Consider the following 25,418-nt stretch of genomic DNA (forward strand, 5'->3'; position numbering starts at 1 on the left):
CAGCTCTATATGTACTAAAATGATCAATTGACAAAACAAATTGTGTGAAGAAAATGAGATATAGAACAGTGTGTATAACCTGCTCCATTTTTGTAAATACATGTGTAGATATGGCAATGCATTAAACATTTCTGGAAGAACACATGAATCTGGTATTAGGGGCAGCCTCTGGGGAGAGAAAACAGATGTTTGGGGAACAAGACTAGAAGAGAAATTTTTCACTGCCTTTTTATATCTTTCAAATTCAGTATTATGCAAATAATTTATTCAAAAAATAAATAAAAGATCATTATAAAACATTTATAATTTGGCTTCTTCAATACTGCCGGGCTCCAGATCATCTAATTCTCAGCCACACACAGAAAGTAGCTCTTTTGGCAAAGCTGTCTTTTGTTCCCTTCTCTGCTTCCTTAATGTGTCACTCTTTCTTGTAGAACTGACTAAAGGCTGCATGAAGTAGAAACCTGCTCCAACATTCTGATTTTTTTCCTTCCATTAGAAGGGAAAATACTTCACTAAGAAGATGGCCTGAGTCCCAAATAGAACAGATGGTAGTTTAGCTATTTTGCTAACTTGCCAGACAGATAGAGGGGTCCTCACTATCCTTCACCTGACCCCTTTGGCCAAGCCAAGTCTATATTTTAGGATGTTACTTGCAAGAATTTTTGTTATTTGCAGGCTTATCACACTGAATGGATATTTAATAAATTATGATGACCATAAGTATATGAATGAAAAATTTTATCTATGATAATAAACCACCTAAATTAATTTTAAATGTATTAATTGATATTTTAGAAGTCTATTTTAAATTTTCCAATTGTCCGTTAATTATAGCCATCTTTTTTCTCCATCCAAGATCCAATTAAGAAGTATCATATATTATATTCAGTCGTTATAGTCATTTAATTGCCTTTAATCTGAAAAAAAAAAATTCCCAGGCTTTTTTTGTCATGACACTGACATTTTTTAAACATCTGGGCCAATTGTTTGTAAGCTCTCCCTTAATTTAGATTTTTCTGAATTTTTTATTAGATTCAAATTAAACATTCTTGGCAATAATATTCCCTTGGGAAAAAAAAAATTATACTCCTTTGGTGATGCTGCACCATCTCAAGGTATCATCTAAAGAGTAAGAGAAAATTGTTAACACAGTAGACAAGCACACCACTATGGCTTGATGGAAAGTCTAGTTTGAGTTTTCAGTTCTCATCGCTTTCATTTTATAATGATAGGTCATTACTAAGTGGTTTTGTACTTAAATAGACCATGTATTAGAAAATAATATCCAATGCATGGGTGTCACTTTAGAACAACAAAGATATCTCCCTTTTAAACTGAATTTCTGGTGTTTGTAACCGTTCAGGTTGCTGATAAAATCAAGTTTCTGATTTTCAAAGCTGAGGGTCATGTGGTAATAATATCTACCTCACAGCATTGAAGTAAGAATTAGTTGAGATATGAACAAAGGTAAAATGTCACTGACAGTAATATGCTCTGTGAAGGGTCTCTAGTAATATAACCAACTCTACCCAGGTATTTATTTTTAAAAAAATACGTATTTAGCATACATGATTGTACCTGGCAATGTTATAAATATTTTATGAATATTAATCTTTATAACAACCCTTCTAGTTGGATACTATTATTATCCCCATTTACAAATGAGGAAACTGAGGCACAGAGAAGATAGGTAATTTTCCCAAGGTCATACAGCAAATAAGTGGTAATATTTCCAACTATTTACCTATAAGACCCTTCTTGAAAACAGGCAGCCTATATAGCTGCAATATGCACTTAAATATGGTTTCCATTCAGCCACTCCTTTAAATAAATGTACGTGTCTATGTTATTCTGTTACAGAGAGAAGAGGTGTTCCCTTATAGGGACTCATAAAGGCATAGAGCATCTAGAGATTTACTGCCTCCATTACACTGCTGGATCTCACAGCACTTGTTATGTTTTTATCAGTTTCTTTCCAGAAGGTAAGAATTGTGTTTTCTCTCCATGAATTCTTTATGTAATTATAGTTTTCTTGTCTGTGGACTTAATTTTTATTAAATATGAAAAGCATCTGACATCTGCAGATTAAAATACCAGACAATTAAGACACATAATCGTGTTGCTTCTGAAATATTTTTATATTATAAAAATAATACATATTCATTATAAAAAAAGGAAAAGAGATAAGGCAATACAGAAAAATATAGTAATCCTACCACCTTGAGATAACTTTTTTATATTTCATTATATGTCTTTCTGAATTTATTAATATGTGTCTATCTATATATGTATAACATATATATTTATATAATTACGATTAAGACTAGAAATAATAGGATATAAATGCTCTTTGACTAATCTGCTTCTTTTACTTAGCAAGTTAATTGCGGCATTTTTCATGTCAGTGAATGTCATCCTCATTACCATCATTAGCGGTTGTATAATATTCCAGTTTAAGGGTATAACAAATTATGTAGCCGCTTTCCAATTCTTGAGTATTTGAGACGTTTCTAAATTTTCCCTGTGGTTAATATGACTTCAGTGAGCATCCTTGTACATGCATCTTTGTATTTGTGTCTAATTTCCAAAAGTATTGTAGAACCTTAGTTCCTAAGCATGCTCTCTGATGAAAGGGTCCTATGGCCTATAATATAAGGAAACACCGTCTATGATCCGCCACCTTGGATAATACCAATGTATAGAAGTGTACTAAGGTTTAGAAATCAGACATTTGATTATAGAATCCTTTGTTTAAATAACATGTGTCTGGGATGTTGATAGTTGGAAAAGTTGTGCATGTATAGGGAAGGGGACATGGGAAACCTCTGTACTTTTCATTCGATTTTGCTGTTAGCCTAAAACTTCTCTAAAAAATAAAGTCTATTTTTAAAAAAGCAAAGGAAAATTTTTTAAAAAGGAAAAAATTTTAATGTCATTATATAAATTTACATTTAAAATTAAATTTATACTTGCACATGCACACACACAAAATAACATTTGACAATATTCCACTTAACACTTTGGAAAATACTAGCTTATGGTATATTCCTAATAATGGAATTGGTGGATCAAAGGGTAAATATTTTGAAAGCCTGTACCAATTTGCATTTTCACCAGTGGTGGATGAGAATGCCACATTCTCTATAGTTCTGTCATTTGATATTAACTGTTTTCATTTTTAAGTAAATCTGAAATGAGAAAAGTATATGGCATTTTAATTTCATTTATTTGATTACTAGTGAGATAAATACATTTTTATATTTTTATTTGTCCTTTCATTTCTTTAATGAGCATCTAGTTTATGCCACACTCCAAATTTTTCTTGGGCTCTTGATATTTTTTCTTGATTGATAAGAATTAAGAATCATATTAAGAATATTAACACTGTAAATCACATGTGTTATATATTCTCATTTTTTCTTTTCTTATGTTTTGTTTTTGTTTTATGTGTTTTATTTTTGCCATGTATGGTTAGCATTTTATAAAGTTAAATTTATTTGTCATCTTTATGGATTCTGGTTTTGATGTTTGTATGTACATTGGCTTTTTTTAAACTGTTTATCGTGGACAGTTTCAAACATAGAAGGTTTGACAGAATAGTATAATGAACCCCCATACCTTAATCTGATCTCAATAATTAAGAACTTGTGACCAATCTTGTTTCATTTAAATCTCCTTTATTTTGAAGCAAATTTAGACATTAAATGACTTTATTTTTTAATATTTCAATATGAGAGTGACTCTAAAAGTAATTTTACCTAATCTGTATTTTACATCTGCTATCATTTGTCTTGCTGAAATCATTGGCTTCCACCACAACATACTTATCATGTTATACCAAACTCAGCCTTAATTAAGATTAGTGTGATGTAATTTAGGATTTTAAAATAGCCTCTATGATAATTTAATTATACTAAATACTTAACCAAAAAAAAAAGTGTTGCTTATTTCTTCCGTCTTAAATATACACATCTTTATGACCTATAATTTTTGTTACTAAAGTTATATCTTAATTTTAAAAAGCCTGTTTCCATTTTTACTAGTTTTGCCTTATTAGAAACTATACCTCTTTTTTCACTATGATATGAATTTCCTTTCTCTGTCCTCAGAAGGTGCTACCCTAAATTATATATGCTGTTGCTATGTTAATAGGGACTTTCTCAAGTCTTTTGAGTATAACTTTACATATGCCTCTCCAGAAACGGAAAAGGGTTTTTTTTTTTTAATTCTTGGATTAGATAGAATACAAAATTTTACCTGTTATGGTAATTAATATGTGATTAGTTTTTAAGAAGAGAAGACTTCCTTAAGGTCTTATGTGGAGTTTGATGGTGAATCTAATAGTTCATAGGAAATTAGGAAAATATCCCATGATTACTAATGCTAGAAAGAGTGCAGAATATTGTCAGTGGGGTTTTTATTCAAAGAAGAATACAAAAGCAGTTAATCTCAACTAGAAATAGTGCAATGTCTGCATATTAAAAGCAGAAAAGGAAAATAAGTCTGAACCTTAGTTATAGCTAAGTAAAATCATTTAAGCTTTAATAGTTAAGAGAGACCTTTGGGTTAATTTTGTCAGATCATATCATTTTATGAATGAGAGAACAAAACAGTACAGAATTTAACTCAAGCTTGTCCAAACTTAAAGAAATGTTTTCTTTCCAGTTTTCTCAGAAGACATTTAAGAAGTAAATAAAAGGTTCCAAAAAGTTATTATTATTAACAATAACAATTATTGAGTGCCAATCTATAAAATATTTCAAATCATTTGTCTCATTTAATCTTCACAACATACTTTGAATAAGAACTATTATTTTTCCCTTTATAAAGGTAAGAAATCTGACTCTAATCCAGAGATAGCCCTCACTCTTAATTGCTGTTCTTAGAGGAGAATCATGTGCTAAAATCAGTAAAGAATTGTATTTCACTATCAACTCAAGCAGACAGAGTTATGAGAACGGAGAAAGGATTACAATGATCAATCCTAGAAATAAAGCAAGAGTGGAAAGTTTTGGCAAGATAGATGGTGAAAAATAATGGTTTTTACATCCTAAGTTAAAAAGTGAAAGGTCCAACTAAAGAAATTTGCGGCATGACTCTAACTTATTACTTGATTTTCAGGGACTATTGCATCCCTCAGTTCTTTTGCACTTATAAAAATTATTTTGGTTTTTCAATTAGAAGATGGCGTACGAGAACTGTATTACAGAATTCTAAATTTACCAATCTCTTTTCCATTATCACTGTTTTCATATCCTCTTTAATGACTTTATATATCCAGTTTCATGTATTATGCAATGTAGTCCTTAAGCATTTTTATTATTAAAATATCTTTTTTAATAAATTAATAAAGAAAACAACACTCTAAATAAATTGACTGTGGCTCTAGATTTTCATGCTTGCTGCAGTTGATATCTAAAGGTACACATGAATTAGACCAAAAAATGAAATCATGAAAGAAGAAAGGATTTTCAAAAATGAATTTGCAAGTTTAGTTCTAAATAGTAATCACAATTTTAGCTTGAGGCTTTTATGAGGAATTGTAAATATTGATTAGGTGAGATTATAGACTTCAGGCAAAGCCTGGAGATATTGGTGCTCCTAGCCCCTATTTATCCTCAAAAAATAATTCTTGGATTGTGGAGTATTGTTTGAAATACTAGGGGAAGCCAAACCCTACTCTGTCACTTTATCCCAAGGGTCATCTCAGGAGTCTGAAGCTTAAATGGTAACATAAATGTTTACCAAAACAAAAACCTGTGATAGGTTTTTCATGTAATATTACTATGTTCTATTTTTACTCCTTTGGGGTATGTATTTTTATTTACCTGAAGAAAGTAAATTATGTATAAAAAAGTGTAACTTCAAGAAAATAATTTCACTATTGAAAATTGTGTGTAGTTGTGTGGAGCATCTATTTCGGGAAAATAAATAAGAATTAAAAAAATAAAATAAAAAGATAATAAACGCCACCTCATTTTTATTAGATTTTCATGGAAATTTATGTTTGAGAGAATTCTGATATACTATTCTTTACTGAAAAATATTCTTCTGGCCTGATCTTATGTGAAATTATGAACTGATTAGTGTAGATATTTCAAAAGTCCTGAAGTCTTGAATTCATGGATAATTATATATTTTCAGCTACTAAAACATGAGTTTCCTTCTGTCTTTAAGGCTATTTGCTCTCCGTAACTCTTCTCTAAAAACTTTGTGACTTAAGTTGTTAAAATGACCCCATTTTTAAAACACATTTAAACACTAGATAAAAAAAGAGAGAGCATTAACAAACCAAAACATTTACTTACATCATCCAATGTATAGAATAATAATGATGATGATAGTTAAATAAATAATAATCATCTAATAACATGAAAAAGAATAACATAATAGGGTTTATTATGGGCCATTCTAACTCATATTCTAACTCATACCTCCATTATTATCCCCATTTTTAAAATGAGAAAAATTAATCCAATAAGAGATTAAGTAGTAAGTAGCAAATCCAGCATCAGAAAACCAAACAAGGACTTGAGAGAGCCACAGTAGGAAATTCTCAGTCTTTCAGGGTTTCACATCCATGCATACAAGTCTTTGGGCTGGGGATATAGTGGTAAATGAGGTAGATGTGGTTCTTGATTTCATTAAACACAAAATTGCACTTCCATATTTCATTTTCATATTACAGAGTTGTAGAAGAACCTATATAGGGGCCTCATATAGTCTGAGAGAATCAGGCAAAGGACCCCTGAAGAAGGGATTCCACAAGGTCAGGTGGAATTAGGAAGTAGGATAGGCAGTAGCCATGTGATTTTTGCCTTCATGGGCCCCTTCCTCCAGAAAATATATTAAAAATTATATTTTGCAGTTATGCTGGTATGAGGACGAATGTTGATATTATACATTAAAACATTTTGTGGACCTAAAAGTTTTTTTTTAATTATTATTTTAAAAGAAATTAAAATATTTCATGGATCCCTAAAAATATTGTGAGCCCTAGGCACTTGTGACTGCTGTGCCTAATGGATAGGTCAGCACTGGGCCAGAAACATTTTGGATGGAAGGAATAACATAGACAGAAGCTTCTAGGGACTTGCTCAGGAAATTGAAAGGCCAGTGTGGCTAAAGTGGAGAGTGCAGGAGAGGGGAGCATGAGATGAGACTGGTGAAGCAGACAGGGTCCTGTAGGCTTTGTTCCAGGATTTTAAACATTTATTCTAAGAGCAATGAATGAAAAATCTCCAGAAGGTGTGTGTGAGTGTGTGTAGATGTGTATGTTGACATCAAATTAATAATACGCATGGTTAAAATCAATAGTTCTTTGGTTCAGCTTTTCCCACTTAAGCCTCACTTCTCTTTCCACTTTTCCCTCTGATATTTATCTTTATTTATCCAGGTAAAAGTAATTTGCTTCCACATCAAATTTTTTATCACTTTTAAGCATCATATATTCACCCACACGCACGTGCGTGCGCGCACTGTACACTCACTCACCCAACCTTCCCTGCACCTTTTCTCTATCATTGTTCCTTTAGTTTTATCTTTATCTTCAGTTTCTCTGTTGTAACTGTGGATAATAAACTAATACCTTTACTTTTTGTTCCATTAACTATAGATGTTGCGCTGGGATTGTCCCCTCAGTCAAATGAAGATATTAGGAAACCCACCTTTGCAGTTCTGTCTTCAGTTCTTTCATTTTTGTGTTTCTAAAATTGATGCCACTTATAGCTATTTTATAATCACAATTAAGTATTTATATTATTTTGTGAAAAGGGCCTTTGCATGTGCTGTTTCCTCTACCTGAAACATCCATTCACCCAGGTGACCACATTGCTTGGTCTTTCCCTTCCTTAAGTTGTTGACCCAAGTGACAGCTAGCTTCTCAGTAGGGCTGTCCCTGGCCATCTTATTGGAAATAACAACTGTCCTACCTGGCATTCTTGCTCTACTTTTCTTGTTATATATTTCTCTGTAGCACTTACTGTTAATTTTATTTCATTTAATTTTTGAAATCATTGTCACTGTCCTCATTCTTGACAATAGCTTCAAGAGGACAAGGATTACTATTTTAAGTAATTTGTTTGATTTCTGTTTATTATTTTTCTCCCTCACTATTATATTTTCATACCAAAAACAGTGCCAGGCACAGAATCATTTGAATTCATTACTAATTATAGTCTCAAGTAGTTTTCTTTGGTTCTGTGTCCTTATGCAATTTTTTTAGTTTTCTTAAAATTTCAAATTGCCTTTGTTTTCCTTGCGTTATTTTCCTTTGTCATACTTCCAGTTCTTCCTAGCTCTCCCTTATATGAAACATTCTTTTGCATCTTTCTTTTTCTGTTCTTCTGCCTGGGAACTGCTCTACTAGAGCTTCACATTCTCTGGCTGCACAGCTGTCGTCCTGGAGCTTCTCTTCCCTGCTCTTCTGGTTAGCACTAGGGCAACCCCCATTTTTCTCTTTTTTCTTATTCATCCTCCTTTAGTGAAGCATATACTTAGCAAATTCCTAAGAAAAAATAAATAGATGATAAATTTTTTGAGTTTTCACCTGTTTGGAATGTTCTTTATTTTATTCTCACTAGAGGTATATTCATGATCTAACATCACAAGGTACAAGCCTGCAGTCAAGGCCTGACTGGGAGAAAGGGGAGAGGAGGAGCAGGGGTGCACATCAGTACTGGTGTGGGGGGAAATGCATTAAAATGTGCCACATTTTGACTATCTGCTCTACATTAGACACTGTCTAAAAACTTACATTTGGTACCACTTCTGCTACCTGGCTTTTATAGTAGTCTTAACAATCATTTGTGTTAAAATTGTAGAAAAGGCACTGCCCTTGAAGAATATGCTGAGGAGAAGCAATTGCTGCTGATCAAACTGTGTGTCACCTGAATTCTATTTTGTCTGAGAGTCTAGGATACAAATTGTTTTCTCTTTCAGTTTGGAAGGTGATGTTCCACTGACTTCTGAAATGCATTAACACCAGCCTGAGTTAGTTTGAGATCCGCTCCTGTTTCTCCTGGCATTTTTTTCAATTCCTAATTACGTGTCTATTCACGTTGTATTCAGTGAGCACCTTCATCTGAGGAGTTTCATCTCTAGAAAATTATCTTGTATTATTTCTTTAATAATTTCTTCCCTTTTTTCTTTCTTCTTTATTTCTGTAACTTCCGTTGTTCTGTGAAGGATCACATGAGCTGAATGGCTAATGTCTCATCTTTTCATTGATACTTCCCTTTTCTTTTTAAATCTATTTTCAGGCCATGCTCGCAATTCCAAAAACAAATCCAGAAAAGAAATATTCATAGGAGGGATGACATATAAAATTATGTTTTTATTTTCCAAGAGTCTTTTATATTCTTTGGGTATTTTGTTTTGTTTGTTTGTTCGTTTTAAACCGAAAAGGTTAATAATCGATTAAGAGCACAGATTCTGGAGCTAGACTGAATTTGAATCCCCATCTCTCACATTACTAACTTTGTGACCTCGAGCAATTTTAAATTTTATGTCTCTGTCCTAATACGAAATGAGATAATAATAGTATATCTGTCTCAGAGTTCAGAGAATGAGCTGATAAACATAAAACAATAAGACTGATATCTGGAATATAGTAAGCCTTATATGCATTTGCTGTTATCATTTCTATTGTAATCCTCATCCTTATTATTATTTTGTGGATGTGAAGTCTACTCACTTTCCTTGAGGTTACTACTAGTTAGAGTTCTTTAAGAAGTTCACTTTTTTCCCTAAATTACCCATTTCTTCCAATTTAGCTTTATTTTTCTGTTTATTTTTATTTCTCTCTCTCTCTCTCTCTCTCTCTCGCTTTCTCTCTCTCTCTCTCTCTCTCTCTCTCTCTCTCTCTCAGCTTTCTTTAAATATCTGGCAGTCCTTGGTTAGTGGTTCATATTTAACAGTGAGACAATAAACAGCTGATTGGGAACTTTACATACAAAGGCAGTTTTTCCTGATTTCAGGTGTTTAGGGTGATTAGGCCAGGGGATTAGCCATTACAGTGAAGAGTCCCCTCAGTGTCAGACACCAAAGCTACTCTTTGCTTTAACATTGATTTCCTCTAAGAGGAAGCCTTTGATTGTTTCTGTAGGAATGCCTTGCTTCAGTAGATGTGGTTACCAACTGTTCCTTATATAAACATTCAATTAATCTCCCCGTTTTCAGCCCCATCTCCTGTCTCACTGCTGCTCTTTTACTAGGCCTCTGTGACCTCTGAACCTCTCTGTGGTTCTGCAGATCAATGGGTCCCATCTTAGCTTTTACCACTCTATGTTGGCTGGAGGCTGATTTCCTGTGCCCCGCTGCAGCAGTTTTTTCTATTTTCCAGCTCACTTTAATTTTTTGAAATCTCTTATCTGTTGATGGCCTGTCCCCCATTTGTTGTGGTGTTATTTATTTTTTTATTTCTGTACTATCATTTTAATAGGTCTTAGAAGAAATAAAAACATGTATGATGTGCCTACCATCTTTAACTAGAAGTCATTGGAAACTTGTAAGCAGAAAAATGACCAGATCAAATGGCATTTAACAAAGATCACTCTAGCTAGAGTTTGAATTATAGCAGCATAAACTAACATACTATGTTCTCCTGGATGTAATTATATGATGCTTATAATTTAGCATAAGATATAGGTAATAAAACAATTTTTTAAAATGATAGTATATGCTTAGGTATAAATGGATCAGTATTTAATGAAGTACAGTTATCTAGAAATTAGTTAAATACATTCTCCTACTAAAGCAAGATATAGTTATTATATTACATAAATATATATTAATAAATTATATTTGTATAATATATTACTCCCCAGGCCAAAACAGAAGTGACTTTCTTTGGAAATAACCTAATCTCCATCTACTCTACCACTGCAGGTAGAGATTAGGTTATTTTATATAAAAATATGTATATTAATTTTTCCCTTTTCTTCATATTATAGACCCCTTTTTAAAACACCTTTAAAATATCCTCATAGCAATAACAATTCTCTAATCCAAATCTCCTAACCTGTATCTGTGTGAAAATTTTGGTGCTTTCAAGGGAACTGCTGCCAACTAATGGAATGTTACGTGTAAAAAGCACTTTTCCTGTATTCTTGCAGTCTGAAGCAGCTCCTTTGTGTACTTGATTAAAATATATTTATGTTTTCATGCCGTTAAAGAAATATACGTTGATTATAGCCAAGTCTTGATAATAGGAATAGCATATCAAAATTCTGTCTCTATAAACTCTGGTCATTTAAATGTATTTTTCAGTGTTTTCCCATCTTAATTGTTATGCTGACATATATGTGATTTCCCTTTAATATTATTGAATAGATTTAGAAAAATACACTTAGACAAGTTGCTTGCATTTCTATCTCCCTTAAAAATAACTATACATATATAAAAATTATAAGCAGTAGCAGAATTTTATTATGGATTATTAGGGCTTCTCTTTTTTGCTAAGAAACATATTTCCTTCCTGTACTTCACATAATAATTTGGGGATGGGACAAATAGAAATTTTAAATCTATAACCTAATAAATTCAGTAGATTTCAAAGAAAATGATAAAAAATTACTGTAAAAAAATACAGTAAAAATGATACCAGGCTCCAAACATCTGCAACTGTATGATTATTGCTATAAGAAACTGTAAAACCACTGTGCATTTTTTGTAATTAAAATATATTATCAACCCTCTATGTCTCTTTTATATAAATAAAAAGATCGTAATTTCAGATATCATTATCATACCTATTTGCCTTTATTGTAAGTGGAAGCTATCGTTTCCGATTACTGCTAACTACACAAAGATTTTTTTCTAAATTGCATATGCTTTTGATTAACAATGTATTTATTTTCAGTATGTTCTTATCTGATCCTGACTGTTCAGAGTGCACATGCACACACACACACACACATACAGTGTGCAAACACACATACGAACACGTCTGAGGGAGTAGTAAAAACAAAAGACATTTTATTAAGTAAATAATGCTCCTCCAAGGTTTTATTCAATTTATATAATAGATGAGAAGTTCATTTTTAGGACACTATCTTCTATTTTATGTAGAAATTGTTATTTTAAAACCCATGTTATACTGATTTTTTTTCTCATAATTTGAATGCTGTTATGATTTCTTGGTGGCTCTATAAAAATCTCCCTCCTTGCTTTTTTTCCCTATTCACAGTATTCAAAGTGGTCCATGTGACCTAGATATTGAAAATCAAGGTAGAGTGTGCTACATTGCTGATATTTACTGTGAAACCTCAGAAACATTCTGGTTCCAGATGCTACAATTACAGGGTGCACACTGTTTAATATTGCTGGTATTTTAAAATGTCTCTGAAAGCCTACCCAATTATTTTTAAGTTAGCATTAAAATATTGTTTTAAAAATATTCAAATATAAAATATAATGCTTTTATAATTCAGTTTAAAATGCACACATAATCTTTTTCACTTTTAAATTTTAAATCATACTAGATAAGACTTATAGATTTTTCCTCCATTATTTACCTTTTGTTTAGAATTATCGTAATCTACTAATTTTGAAATCTAACTACAATAATGTGCAATTAGTCCATTGCCATTTCCTAATTTGGAATGAACTCTGTTAAACTATTAAAAATTAAATAGTTTCTAGAATCTGCATTATAAAATTATGTTCACTGGGAGAAATTAATTTTCTCATCAATCAGATTGGTTATAGAGCATCTCTTCCAAAAAAGTCACACTTTATATTCAGGAAGCCATATTCTGCCTGTGTGGAAAGCTGTTTCACCCTTTAATACTTCTGTGTAAAAAATAAAACCCTGAAAGAAAAGCACTGAATGAATTAAAGCATCTGCACAGGTAACTGACTTTCAAATAGAGCATCATATATGTACTGAAAGAATCTGATTTGTATTCTCTTTACTCATCGTAAAATTATTTTAGAATAAAAGAAACAATAGATGATATCACAATTCTTAGCTGAGAAAATTAAAGCACAGATGTGCTAAAGATTAACTCTGTATTTTTGTTTGTCCTGTTGATGATAGAAAGATTAGCTTGCCAGCTAATTTATAGGTTTCTTTATATAGCCAGGGAGAACTATGAAGTACTAGAGCAGATGGCCAGAATCCATATTGAGAAGTCTAAGGCCATATGCTAGAAAGCCAGTGCCTAGAATCAAATCTAAAGTGCAAGGAGAGACAGAAATAAGTAAGGACTTCAGCTAGGTGAGACAGAAGCTAAGCAGAATGAGATGCAATGAACAAATACAAAAGAGTGGCTCAGAACCAGGGCTCTAAAACAAAAAGTGTAGGGCAGAGTATGTTAATACCTTTTTGGGGGAATGGGTATAGACTTATCAAGACTGGAAATACAACTATGATTGAACAGTAAACCTAGTTTTGATTCGTCTCCAGTTCCTGGATGATGTTCTTCCTTTTCATAAAATCGGTATTTCCCAAACTGGTGTTTCATAAAACAATCTTCAAAAAGCTGTTTCATGGAGTTGAGAAGAAAATATCAGCTACAAAATAAATCTAGGGAATTAAAATACACACACACACACACACATTTTTCATATTTTTTCTGTCTTGAAAATTTGCAATGCCACTATCATGCAAAAACTTCTAAATAGTCCTGGAGAAAAATCTTTAAACCCAACATTTCCCTAACTTGTTTAACCTCAAACACTATTTTTCATCACATCAAATCCTATCCAAGACACTAGTTTGAGAGACTAACTGTCCCGTTTCATTACCGTTTCTATAGAGAGAGCTGTTACAAATCCATTTTTTAAAGGTCAGTTATAGGCTGAATGAATGAATGAATTTGTCCGATATTTACTAGTATAGCTGTTGCAACTTTGCACAGGATCTAGTCTATAATACAAGAAGGACTCACATTATTTATTTGGTCAGACAAATAGGAAATTACCATAACTACTTATTTTTAAAGGTCATATAGTATGTTAAATTATAGAAGCTAAATTCCACAGTACAGAACCACTGATCTTGTAATTTGGACAGCAATCACTAGACATTAATTAGAACATCAAAGCATGTTACACAATTACTATTTTCTACTCTTGCTATTCTTGGTAAAGAGGACTCCAGCTGCAAAAGTTCTAAGGTGATCTTGTGTTAATATAGGAAGAAATGCATTGCCATGAGACACACACAACTACCAGTAGTCAGGAGTTTTGCATTTTCTGTTTTGGATTTGCTGTCAACTATCTATGAGGCATAACAGAAGACAGTTCTCTTCTGAAAAATGAGATTGCCATTTCCCAGCTAGATATTAAGAATGAACTTCAAAAAAAAATTCTAAGTCTTGTGCTCAAAATTAGGAAATTTTAGATTGAACAAAGTTCAGTTTCTATACCCAATATTAATATGCATTTTGAGTTTCCAAAAGATGGATATAGTGTTAAAGGTTTCTGTCTTGCCCTATATCTAAACTACATATATTAAATAATCCTCAGAACATAGTTTGGAAAATACAGGACTGAATATATTCCAAACTTCCTTATAATTCTGAAATGTTATATTCAGTGATTTTAAATTGTCTATTTATATTTTTCTCATTACAAGAAAAAAAGAGAACTGTACATTTATAAGCAAAAATTCCAGTTGTTTGCTTGTGAGGGACCAATGTTATTTGAAAAAATATCTTAGGTTACAGCATCATAACTCCACATTTAATTAGATCTTTCTAATTAATTAAAAATAATATATGCATGATCTTAGAGTATGCAGAATAGACTATTAAAGATTTTTTTAAGATGTTATATAGTGTTAGTCTTTATGGTTTTTAGATAAAATATTCTAAAACTATGCACATGTCATTTTTTACTTGAAAAAAATGTGTATCTTACAACTCTAAGGAAATAATAACTAAAGAAGAAATAATTTTTCTGAAATAGAACAGCGTTGTTTTTCATCATTTAATTTATTAATCATCAGTGTCATATGTTATAGCTTATTCTGTTAGAACATTTTTTAATTTGACATTATAATAACTTTCTGCTATAAAAAAACCACAAAAATAATAGAAGAATATTTTATTTATTTGGAGGTAGAGTGAAATGTGTAATAATTGGGCTTTTTTTAAAGAAAAATTTATTTGCAAAAAATATTTGAGATAGAAGTCAGCTTGAAAAGATCCTCACTGGCCAAATCTGGGACAATTTGAGCATCAAAATAAATAATGATATGACTGAATTATAACACTAATTAAAATAAAATCCTTCTGTCGATACCAATATAAAAGAATAAATAAATAAATAAGAGAGAAGAGAAAGCTCTTCCTTAAATTAGAATGCCAACTAATAGAAGGGATAATGGGGTTAGAAAATCATGAATGGAAGCTGAAATTAGTGAGAAAAATTTAATAGTTTCAAAATATTTCCCCACAAATTACTTAGCAATTCTAAAGAAAACCCAATAATTTAACGGTGGAGAAACTGATGAACATCATATTAACAAAGTGATCAAAGTGAACACCACCAATATTGGATTAAACCCACATTTCATGTGCCTTCTGGTACAATGAACTTAAAAAGGACACAGCATTGCCTCTGTAGTATTCTCACCAAAATGCGTAACTTAAGGCTAATCATGAAGAAACATCAGACAAACTTAAAATGATGAACATTTAGCAAAATAACTGGCCTGCATTCTTCAAAAATGTCAAAATCAAGGAAGGCAAAGGAGAATAAAGGTTCCATTTTAGAGGAAACTAAAGAGACATTAACAAATAAATTAATGTGATAATGGATTGGATTCTGGCCAGGGATTAAACAAAAGTATAAAATGCTACAGAGGACATTATAGGGACAATTATTTAAAAATTGAATATGGACCATGCATTAGATATATTAAATTTCTGGATTTTAAAAATTATATAGTCATTATGTAAGAGAATGTCCATGTTCTAAGGAAATATTTACTGAAATTTTTAGAAGTAAATTGACACATCCCTCCAACTTACTCTGAAAAGAACAAATTAAATACTTAGATGATAAAGCAAATGAGGCAAAATGTAAACAACTGAGGAATCTGGATGAAGTTTCTGAAGAGTACCTCATCCTATTCTTGCAACATTTCTCCAAGTTTGAACTTAACACTGAAATGAAAAATTGTAATAACTTTTTAAAACTTGAGTATGCTCACTAAGAGTTAAAGCCTATTTCACTATAAGTCAAATTTTCTAGTTGTATAAGAAAAAAGGCCAAACACTTTCTCTTTGTCCAAAGTGATAAAATTATGAAGCAAAATTAATATGATGATTAATAATCTCCTTCCCTCAAGAAAAGGTAAACTATAATGTATTTGTGAGCCATATTAAATTCTTTATGCAAATGCACCACACAAATTTTAAGCAAATGCCCTTGGAGGACGTACAGTAGACTGCTATTTCAAGAGACACCTAAAACCACTACATTTACTCTCTCCACAGTCTCTGCCCCACCTGCCACACATTACTTATTCTTCATCCCCTCACTTTACCTGGCTAGATCAAGTATAACAAAAGTTTTGTCCAGGAACCTTTTCTGCCATCTATATTTTATAATAAATCATTGTCACCACTCTATAGAGGTGATTATTTATTAAACTGAAAAACATATTTTTAAAAGACTTTGTACTAAGAAATTGCCTAGTTTTTGATACTTGCTTTGTATCATAAATTACCATAGTGTTTTATTTTTTTAAGGGGATACTTATTAAAATATATGCATTTTTAAATATTTTGAGTACATCACAATTTTTTAAAATCTGGTATGATATGTATATTTACATTATGTGTGTTATTTGTATATATTATGCCTATGTACATACAGGAAGTAAAACTGTGTTTTTCTTCCTTTACCTTTCTCTAAGTATAAATTCTACATTCTTCGTACTCATAACCTATGTAGTCTTTATAAGCAAATTAATACTTGTTTTCTGTTCGGAAGTCAAATATTACTTTTTTTGGTTGTTTGACATTAAGAGTTGATAAGTCAAAATAAAATCCAGAAGATTAAATGGTACTGTAGTTTAATTTTTTAAAGATATTTACTGTTTATTAATAAATAATGGGAAGACAAAGACTATCATAGATTCAGATAATACCTGGTATAATTTTTGAATCCAAGAGTCTAAACCAAAAGCAGAAGTGTAAGTGGGAGGGGTTAACTAGGAGGGACCGAGTATGTGTGAATATATGAGTATGTTTGAAGAAGGATTTTAGAATTGTTTTGATGCTTCTATGTAAGAAGGAATATTGTTATTCATAACATAAATGTTAAGAGATGAAAAACTGTTTCCTCATGGAAAACATAATAGCTTTCTAAGGAAAGATAAATGTATAAGCATTTCAGCAAATAAGTTTTTTTGATTCTTAGTTTTTATTTTTAATCTCACCAAGGATTTTATAGTCTACATTCAAAATGTATTAAATAAAACATGTCAATAATATTCTGCACTTTCAATGACCATATACTTTCTCTGAGAAAATAAATGATCCTGTGTCATGTAAAATTATTTTATAGAATTAAATCTTAAAGCTTTTATTTACAGAGAAGATTCAGCACCAATATTGACCTACTTTTTTTCTCATTCATATTTTTTAATGAGAGAATAGCTGTCTCACACCAAAATTTGAAGCCAAATTTTTATTGTAACATATTTTAAAAAAAAGAAACTCATTTTTGCTGTGCCTCTGTAATCTGAATATAAGGTTACAGCATATCAACAGCCAGCAGATGGAGAAAAAAATACTCTAGGAAACTAGGCTATAAATACTAGGTTAATTCCAGAACTTCAAGATTTTCAAAATTTTGCTAAAGCATCTCCAAACTGTCTGATCTTTTAGTAAGAAGTTCATAATTTAGAGTGGGAACAAAAGGCTCAGAATCTCAAGTTGAGGTCCATATTACTTCAGATGGTTTTATTATCTTCTTATACTTCCTATGAAAGCCTTTTTGGTTCTCTAATCTCCTAACTGGTATAGCTCAATCAGGAATAGGAAAATGATTTTTTTCTAGTTATTTCCCCCATAATACCAGTATTATGACTCTCTTAAATATCTAGTGACTTTTATATTTAAAAAATCAATATATTAAATTCACCCCTAGTGTTAGTAATTGACAACTCTGTTGAAAAAGCTGTATTCATTTGGCTTGTATTCATTTGGCTTGTATTCATTTATTCATTCAGTATAAATTATGTACACATATGTAGGTACTATGGTTGGATTAAAGTTGCAGAGAAGATCTAGTCCCCATTCTCAAGTTGCTTAAGACAAGAAAACTGAATGATGATAATGCAATATTATAAATGTGATCAAAGTAAGCACAATATGCTGTGGAGGTCTGAGCAGGAATACTTTACAACCCTGCTGGGTAGTTTTGGAAGTCAGTGATTTTGATTACCAAAGATGGATCTAGAAAAACAGGAGGTGAATTTTGTTATCTAAATCAGCTTATTTGAAGATAAACATTAGTCTTATCAACATTACCTATTTATTAAATGTCTATATGTTAAATGTCATAACGTATATACTCTTTCATCTGTATTAGATATTTAATGATAATGAGGATTTTTTTCTTAAGAAAACATTTGCCTTATTTCTTCTGATTGTTGGGCTCTTTATGGTTAACTGATACACATATAATTCAGGCAATATACCTCATATTATTGACTTGCAGTGGTACCTAGTGAAAACAATATAGGTCCATTAATGAAAATCCATCTTTTACTACTAGACATCCAGTTCAAATGCATGGCCTGCTAATAATTGTTGGATCATTACTTTCATCCTTGTTATGTGAAGGACAGTAAATCATGATTACCCTGTGAGCCTTCTCTGGTAAGAAAGTGTTATGATGCAATATTTCTGAAATGTAATAATAATGAATTTGGAGAAAAAGCCTTGAACAGAGAGGGAGATTTCCAAATACAGGAAAAAGTGAGAATACAGAAATTAAAACAAAAGGTAAGACGATGGGAAAGATTAGCAAAGAGAACATGAGTTTAAGTGAAATGAAAAAATGGAAGAAAATATAGTAGACTCAAAAAGTTTTAGGAATTTAATAGTTAAATATCATACAAAAAGACTTAATGGAAAGGCACTTATACTTGAGGTTGAGTGTTGGGCAGTCATTGTTATTTTCTATAGTTCTGCCAATGATTTTCACCAACTCTACTAGCAAGGTAACCAAGGAAAAGTAATTTAGCCTTTGAGTAGTTCTAATTAGCTCTCTATAGTATAAGGAAGACCCATATCTTTTAGTTGCATACTAGAATAAACACATAGTTTAGTTGTATATAGTTCATAGCTAATTTTTAAAAGAATTACATGTTGATATAGCTACAAAATTAATTTTTAATTTTGGTAAGAACAAACTCTAGTGAAAAATTAGAAATTAGCTCTATAATACCATAAGAAAGCAAGCAGGTCTAATTGTTCAAACAGGTTTAGCTATTCAAAGTTTTCAAGAGGCAGAGGGAAAGAATATCTTTGATAAGATTTTATTTATTTTTTATTTCCATTTATGATTTTGGTAGACTTCAGTCAATTTGGTGTATAATAGCTCTTGTTAAGTGATAACATTTATTAAAGTGAGAAGTACATATTGAATAACGTAGATAATAACCTAACACAGTAATGATCTTTATTGATTTGTATCTGCTATGGTGAAAAATACAAATGGGTTCTGTATTTGTTTTTGAAAGGAGAAGTTTTACAAATACCATCTTTGCTTTTACTTATCATACATTACATCCATTATCTTTCTAATAATTGATAAACCATAAGGCTTTCTGGACCAGAGTATAATAGAACCCTTAAGATAATTGAAAATTTCAAATTAATGGTAATAATATGACATAAATATTGATGATGACTTAAACTTTAAAATGGACATGCTTCTATCTACATGCAAGTCACCTTTTTTTGGAGATTGAAACCAGTTATATTTATTGTAATAGCCTCAATAAAAATACAAGCCAAATAAAATACTTTCAATAGTCATTAGTTGACTACAATCAGTTTTTTAAAGCATTTACTAATTAGAATTATTTATAATACTATAATTGACTTTGTGGCTTTCCTCCACGCTCTGCTTTTTCAGTACTTTCCTTTTAAGTGTTGAATCTAGGCTTGCTTGCTTACATTACTGTTACAGTGGTAACTAGGTGCCAATTTGCCACACCAAGGATTGTTGCAAAGCTTAGTAAGTACATTGCTCACAGTCCTATTTACTTGCTCCAGGCTAAATAAGTGTGCGTGTGTGTGTACACACAATGAACATGCACATGCCCAAGTATTTTTTAATTACAAAGTCAAATAGAGTTTGGAACAATTCTGAATGTATATGTAGGTGTTTAACAATCCTCAGTTGTCATAGTATCTTTTACAATGTAAAAGACCCTTGAGCAATATTAAGCAATATGAGACCAGGTTCTGTATTTGTTCTTAGCAGTCTTACTAAGGTGTTCAGTTTTCTTATTAACTAAATTACATTTAGTTAACAAGTCCTTATTGAACAATTTCTAAGTATAACCTAATATTTAAAGCAATAATAAAGAGAAGAAAAAGAAGGTCTAGCTCTTGCTGGCCTTCCATTTAAGTACTTTCCAATAGTAGAAAAGACAAGGTGACCAGCCTATTCCCATGCCCTAGGGTTGAGATGAGAAGGACAGAGTGTGTGTGTGCATGTGTGTGTGTGTGTATGTTTAATATACATCTGTATATATATAAAATATCAATATAACTATACTTATATTTTGGAGCATTTTTTACTCCTATGTGTGCTTTTTTTACTTAACATTAGAAAACAATACTATTTTAAATACCTGATCATTATTACAATATAGTGATTTTATTTTGAATTCTGGTTAACCTCTTAGCTAACATTATTTAATGCCTGCTGTGCGCAAACAAATTTTATGTTAAATATTGATCCTGAATGCCACAGCCTTGGACTTTTTTCTTATTTTACCGTCCTTTCCAAAGTATAATACATATTATTAACGAAAATACTCTAAGCATCAGATCCAAAACACTGTGGTTTAACAGCGTGCCTTAGGCCTCTTGATGAATCTTTATTAACTTTATTAGTAACAAAAAAGTTTAGGGAAGAAATAGTTTTAAATCATATTTTTCTGTGAGTCTTCATGCTTTATTACAAATAATATAATTCTCTCTAGTCGGTTTAACAATAAAAAAGACATGTTAAAAGGTAGTAATTAAGTAGCTAACAGACTCCAGCAGGACCAGAGAGCCAGCTTTGAAGTTATCCAGTCAATAACATTGTACAAGCATATTCCATGAGATCCTCTAGCAGAAACACTACTTCCACTGGTACCCAGCACTTATGTTACATCAGTCTGAAGCACTGCCATCCCCAAAGAACCTAATATCTCCACCAACAAACACATCAAGTTTTCTAAGAGGAGTTGCACCCACAGGTTGCTTACTTCCAATTTCAAATCACACTCTCTGAATTTGATTGCTGGGAACTAAGTTACTTACCTCACTGTAAGACAATCTGGGAATGCTAGTTTTCTGATTTCTGCCTAAGAAGATTGATATCATATTATCGAAAATTAACAAAATACAAGGAAAGTATTCAAAACTTTGTGGCAGCCACTGATGACCAATGCCCACTGGTAAGTGAACTAGATTAACTTTCATCTTAAATCTTCATTTCATCATTTAAAATTTTTAATGAGGTGTCAGATACATTGTCTTTCTCTGGGAAATTTATCCAATTTTTGCCTTCAGTAAGCACCCAAATAATTTTCTCAATGAATCACTTCTGCCAAATGTTAGTTCCTTTAACCATCATTCTTACTTAAACTGAAAGAGGGGCACACATGTGCATTTATAAGCCATGGTTTCTCACCCTCAGCCCTATTGACATTTTAGAATGAACAGTTCTTTTTGAAGGGAGTTATCTTGTGTGTTATAGGAGGCTGAGCAGCATCTCTACCCTAGATCCCAGTAACACATGCATACACACACACATACACACACACGCCCAAAATGATAATCAAAATTGTCTTCAGACATTGATAGATTATCCTGAAATCAAAAATCATTGCCTGTTGAGAGCAACTAAGATGCAACTTTGATGTCTTTGCATAGTGGACAGCTTATGCAAATAAATAAATGCCTCCTTTGACTGCTTTCTCTGTGAGTCTTCCAATCTTACCATTGATGTTGTAATTATATATCTCTGACTGCTTCCCTTAAATTCTTTTCTTCAAAATGTAAGAAAATATATAAATCTGAAATGGAGGTTGAAAATTTGTCTCTCCTCTGTGCCTCCAGGAATTCACTTGCTTTCTCCAGTATTTCCCTTTTGCTTTGTCTTCTGCCCCTTTTATACTGTATAAATATTCTACATCCTCTCCCTTCTTCAAGGTTAGTCTTGACATTAGGTACCTATAGGAAGGAAGGGAGGACAAGGAAAGTTAGTTGAGGCTTTGATTTTAAACTTTGTGCTTCAAAAATTTGTTGAATCAAGTGAATGCATATTTCTTAAAGTTATCATGGGAACAAATAAAATTAAAGTACCCATTTTATTGTTACATTAAATTTACTTGGAAAAATATTCCCACAATGCAGAAATTAGTTATTATATTGTAGTTAAGATTTAGAATTGAGCCTGGAAAACCTCTTTCAAAAACTTTGCTGTATTTTCTTTTGTAATGCAGAGCATTTGTAAGGAACTATATAGATAAGCCATATAAATTGCCTTTTTTAAAATGCTGTCTGCAGTATTCATTAATTTATGTATATATTCACTCCTTAAGAAGTGATAGTTTATGTGAGTGAAATGGTTTTATATTAATCCTTAACTATTCTAAGCAAAGATAAAATAGTAAAAAATCAGTTTAATAACTTTTTGGTTTCCTGATAAACTTCAAAGTTGACCTGAATCATATTGCTACTTTTTTAAATTAACTTCCAAAATTGCTAACCTGTTTTAAGAGTGTAGGAGCATGCCTTTCCAAGATTGAAGAGTAGCATCTAATTTCCTTATTTTAAGCATTTCTTTTAAACAGTAAAAGAAAGTAAGAGAGCATGATTAAATTTCTTTTCATATGGCTTTTAGGTAGAATAAATAATTCAACTTTTTATAAGGATAGTTTAGTTTTTATACCATGTCATAAATAGCTCATCAGCTGTGTTAGAAAGAACTTTTTTCCTTACCAGAAATACTTAAGGATTTTTTATTATTAAAAATAAGAGACAAATATTTATCTTAGTCTGTCTTGAAATGACTCACTAAATTCTAATCAATGTGTTTTTTTACTTATTAATTTTGGTTAGCTTTATCTTAATGTATCTCCATCACATCCATTAGTTTATAAAAATTCACTTAGAATTTTGTATATCTTATGTTTATTTTACTAATATACATAAGAAAAGTACTTATTTACAAATGTCTGATTAGGTAATTACAAACATGTAGTTATTGTCTATCCATTGACCTGTTTAGAGAGTAACAAATATTTTGTGACTTCTATCTTCCTGTTTTTAATATTAATGAAATTTAAATTTTACCTATTATTATACTCAATGGAAAGAATTTGGAGATATTGTAGTGTATCATATAATAATAATTTAATGAAGCATTAGAAATTGATATTCATACTTTATTATGTATTGTTAAAATTAAACAAAATATTTCATTGGAAAAAATGATGTAAGACATTCTTGGTAAAGTCTGCATTACTGTATTAAAAGAATTTTTTTAGAAACTAGAATTTTCATATAAAAATTCTATTTTTTTGAAAATATTCAAATAGCACAAGAGTGGAATAGCAGAAAATTATTTTGAATACATCCATTTCTAGCAGTATAATATAAAACTGTCTTAATATAAAACAATATTTATATTGTTTTAACACAAAACAATATTTATATTGTTTTAACACAAAACAATATAATATAAAGGTCTGTCTTAATATAAAACAATAGTTCTGCATAAAACTTAATGTTATTTCATTGCTAGTTTCCACATGTAGAAGTAAAATCTCAACAAGCAGGGAATAAAAAAAAAGGTCTGGATTGAGCAGTAAACACATAAGGCAGGTGGAATTGTCTTAATTGCAAATGAAAATAATAGTACTTAAACCAGAAAGAAAGCTATAGGCCAACAGCAAGATGGAGAATCTGAAAGAAATAATTCTCACTTAAGGCCCTGAGATGGGTTTTTTTTTTTCTCTTTTTTGTTTTGTTTACAGATTATGTCAACCAAATATGAGTTCATAATCAAAGTCCAGCAAACATATAAGGAAATAAGCCACCATGAATGAGAGTTAGTAGAAATGACAAATTATACATTTAGACCCCCAGCAACTACAGATATTGAACTGGCTGATATTAAAAAAATAATAATAAAGCAAATTTAAAATGTTTTTTAAAATAGTCTGGCAGATTTGAACTTACAAAAGTGGAAAATATAATTGTTGAAATGAAAAAGAAATCCTTAGTAGATGAATGTGTTAGTATCTAGTTGGGGAAACAAACTATTCTAATTATTTTAAAGAGGGACAGTTTAATATAGGGAATTGGTTAGATAGATTATTAGAAAGAACCAGAAGAGCAGTGAGGATAACTAACAGAGCAAAATAAAGAGGAAAAAGAAATAATATCCAGAGGTCAGAAGCTGCTAACTTCCTTGGGTGGAGCCTATAAGCCTAAACCCACTGGGAAGCTGTTGCAGTCACTTTTGGATTCACCAAAGTGGTGTTACCTCAACCACAGTTGGAATTACCAAAATATCACTACTTCTTCCAAATTTATAGGTTCCAGTTCCACCTTATCCCTACTGCCCAAATAGCAACTCTTTTCTTATAATCTCTCATTGGTGCCTCCTATTAGAAGAATTTAATAGGAAAACTGTCAGGAGAGCCAGTTATTGGCTCCTCACCTCATGTAAAACAAAGCAGAATAAAGAAGAGAGGGAATGAGAGCTTTAACAGTAAAAAAAAAAGTAGTTGGCAGGGTGGGTTATATACCAGGTTGGACACAGCTGAAGAGAGAATTAGTGGATTGGAAGAGATGTTTAAAAACAATAATACAGTAGAGAAAAACAAATACATGAAAAGCATGTAATAAAGGTAGAGATTTTTAGGCGAACATTTGAAATTCTAAGACAAATCAAGTATTCTGGCAGAGAAAATAGAAGAAATGAAGGACAGACGATGTTTAAAGAGCTAATAACTGAAAATTTTTCAGAAATGGTGAAGAATAGAGGTCTACAGATAGCTGAAGCACAATAAGTAACAAGCAAGAGAAATAAAAAGAAATTTGTACCTTGAGATTGTGTAGTAAAACTGCAGAACATCAAAGATAAGGAAAGATGCTAAAAGCAGCCTGAGGAGGAGAAACACATCACTTGAAAAGAAACAGTGAAATGGACAT

General features: G+C 31.3%; 1 protein-coding gene across 1 annotated transcript in view; it reads left to right on the plus strand.

Moving 5' to 3' along the window:
• The first annotated feature begins 1,861 nt into the window (after positions 1–1,861).
• The window catches only part of MBD5 (methyl-CpG binding domain protein 5), a 117,045-nt gene continuing 93,488 nt past the window's right edge, over positions 1,862–25,418 (plus strand). Inside the window, exon 1 of the mRNA XM_025039251.1 lies at positions 1,862–1,985. The gene's annotated coding sequence lies outside the window, so the exon portion shown is untranslated. The remainder of the gene's footprint in view (positions 1,986–25,418) is intronic.

The sequence above is a fragment of the Pteropus alecto genome, unplaced genomic scaffold (genome assembly GCF_000325575.1).
Source record: "Pteropus alecto unplaced genomic scaffold, ASM32557v1 scaffold3, whole genome shotgun sequence".
NCBI classification, from domain to species: domain Eukaryota; kingdom Metazoa; phylum Chordata; class Mammalia; order Chiroptera; family Pteropodidae; genus Pteropus; species Pteropus alecto.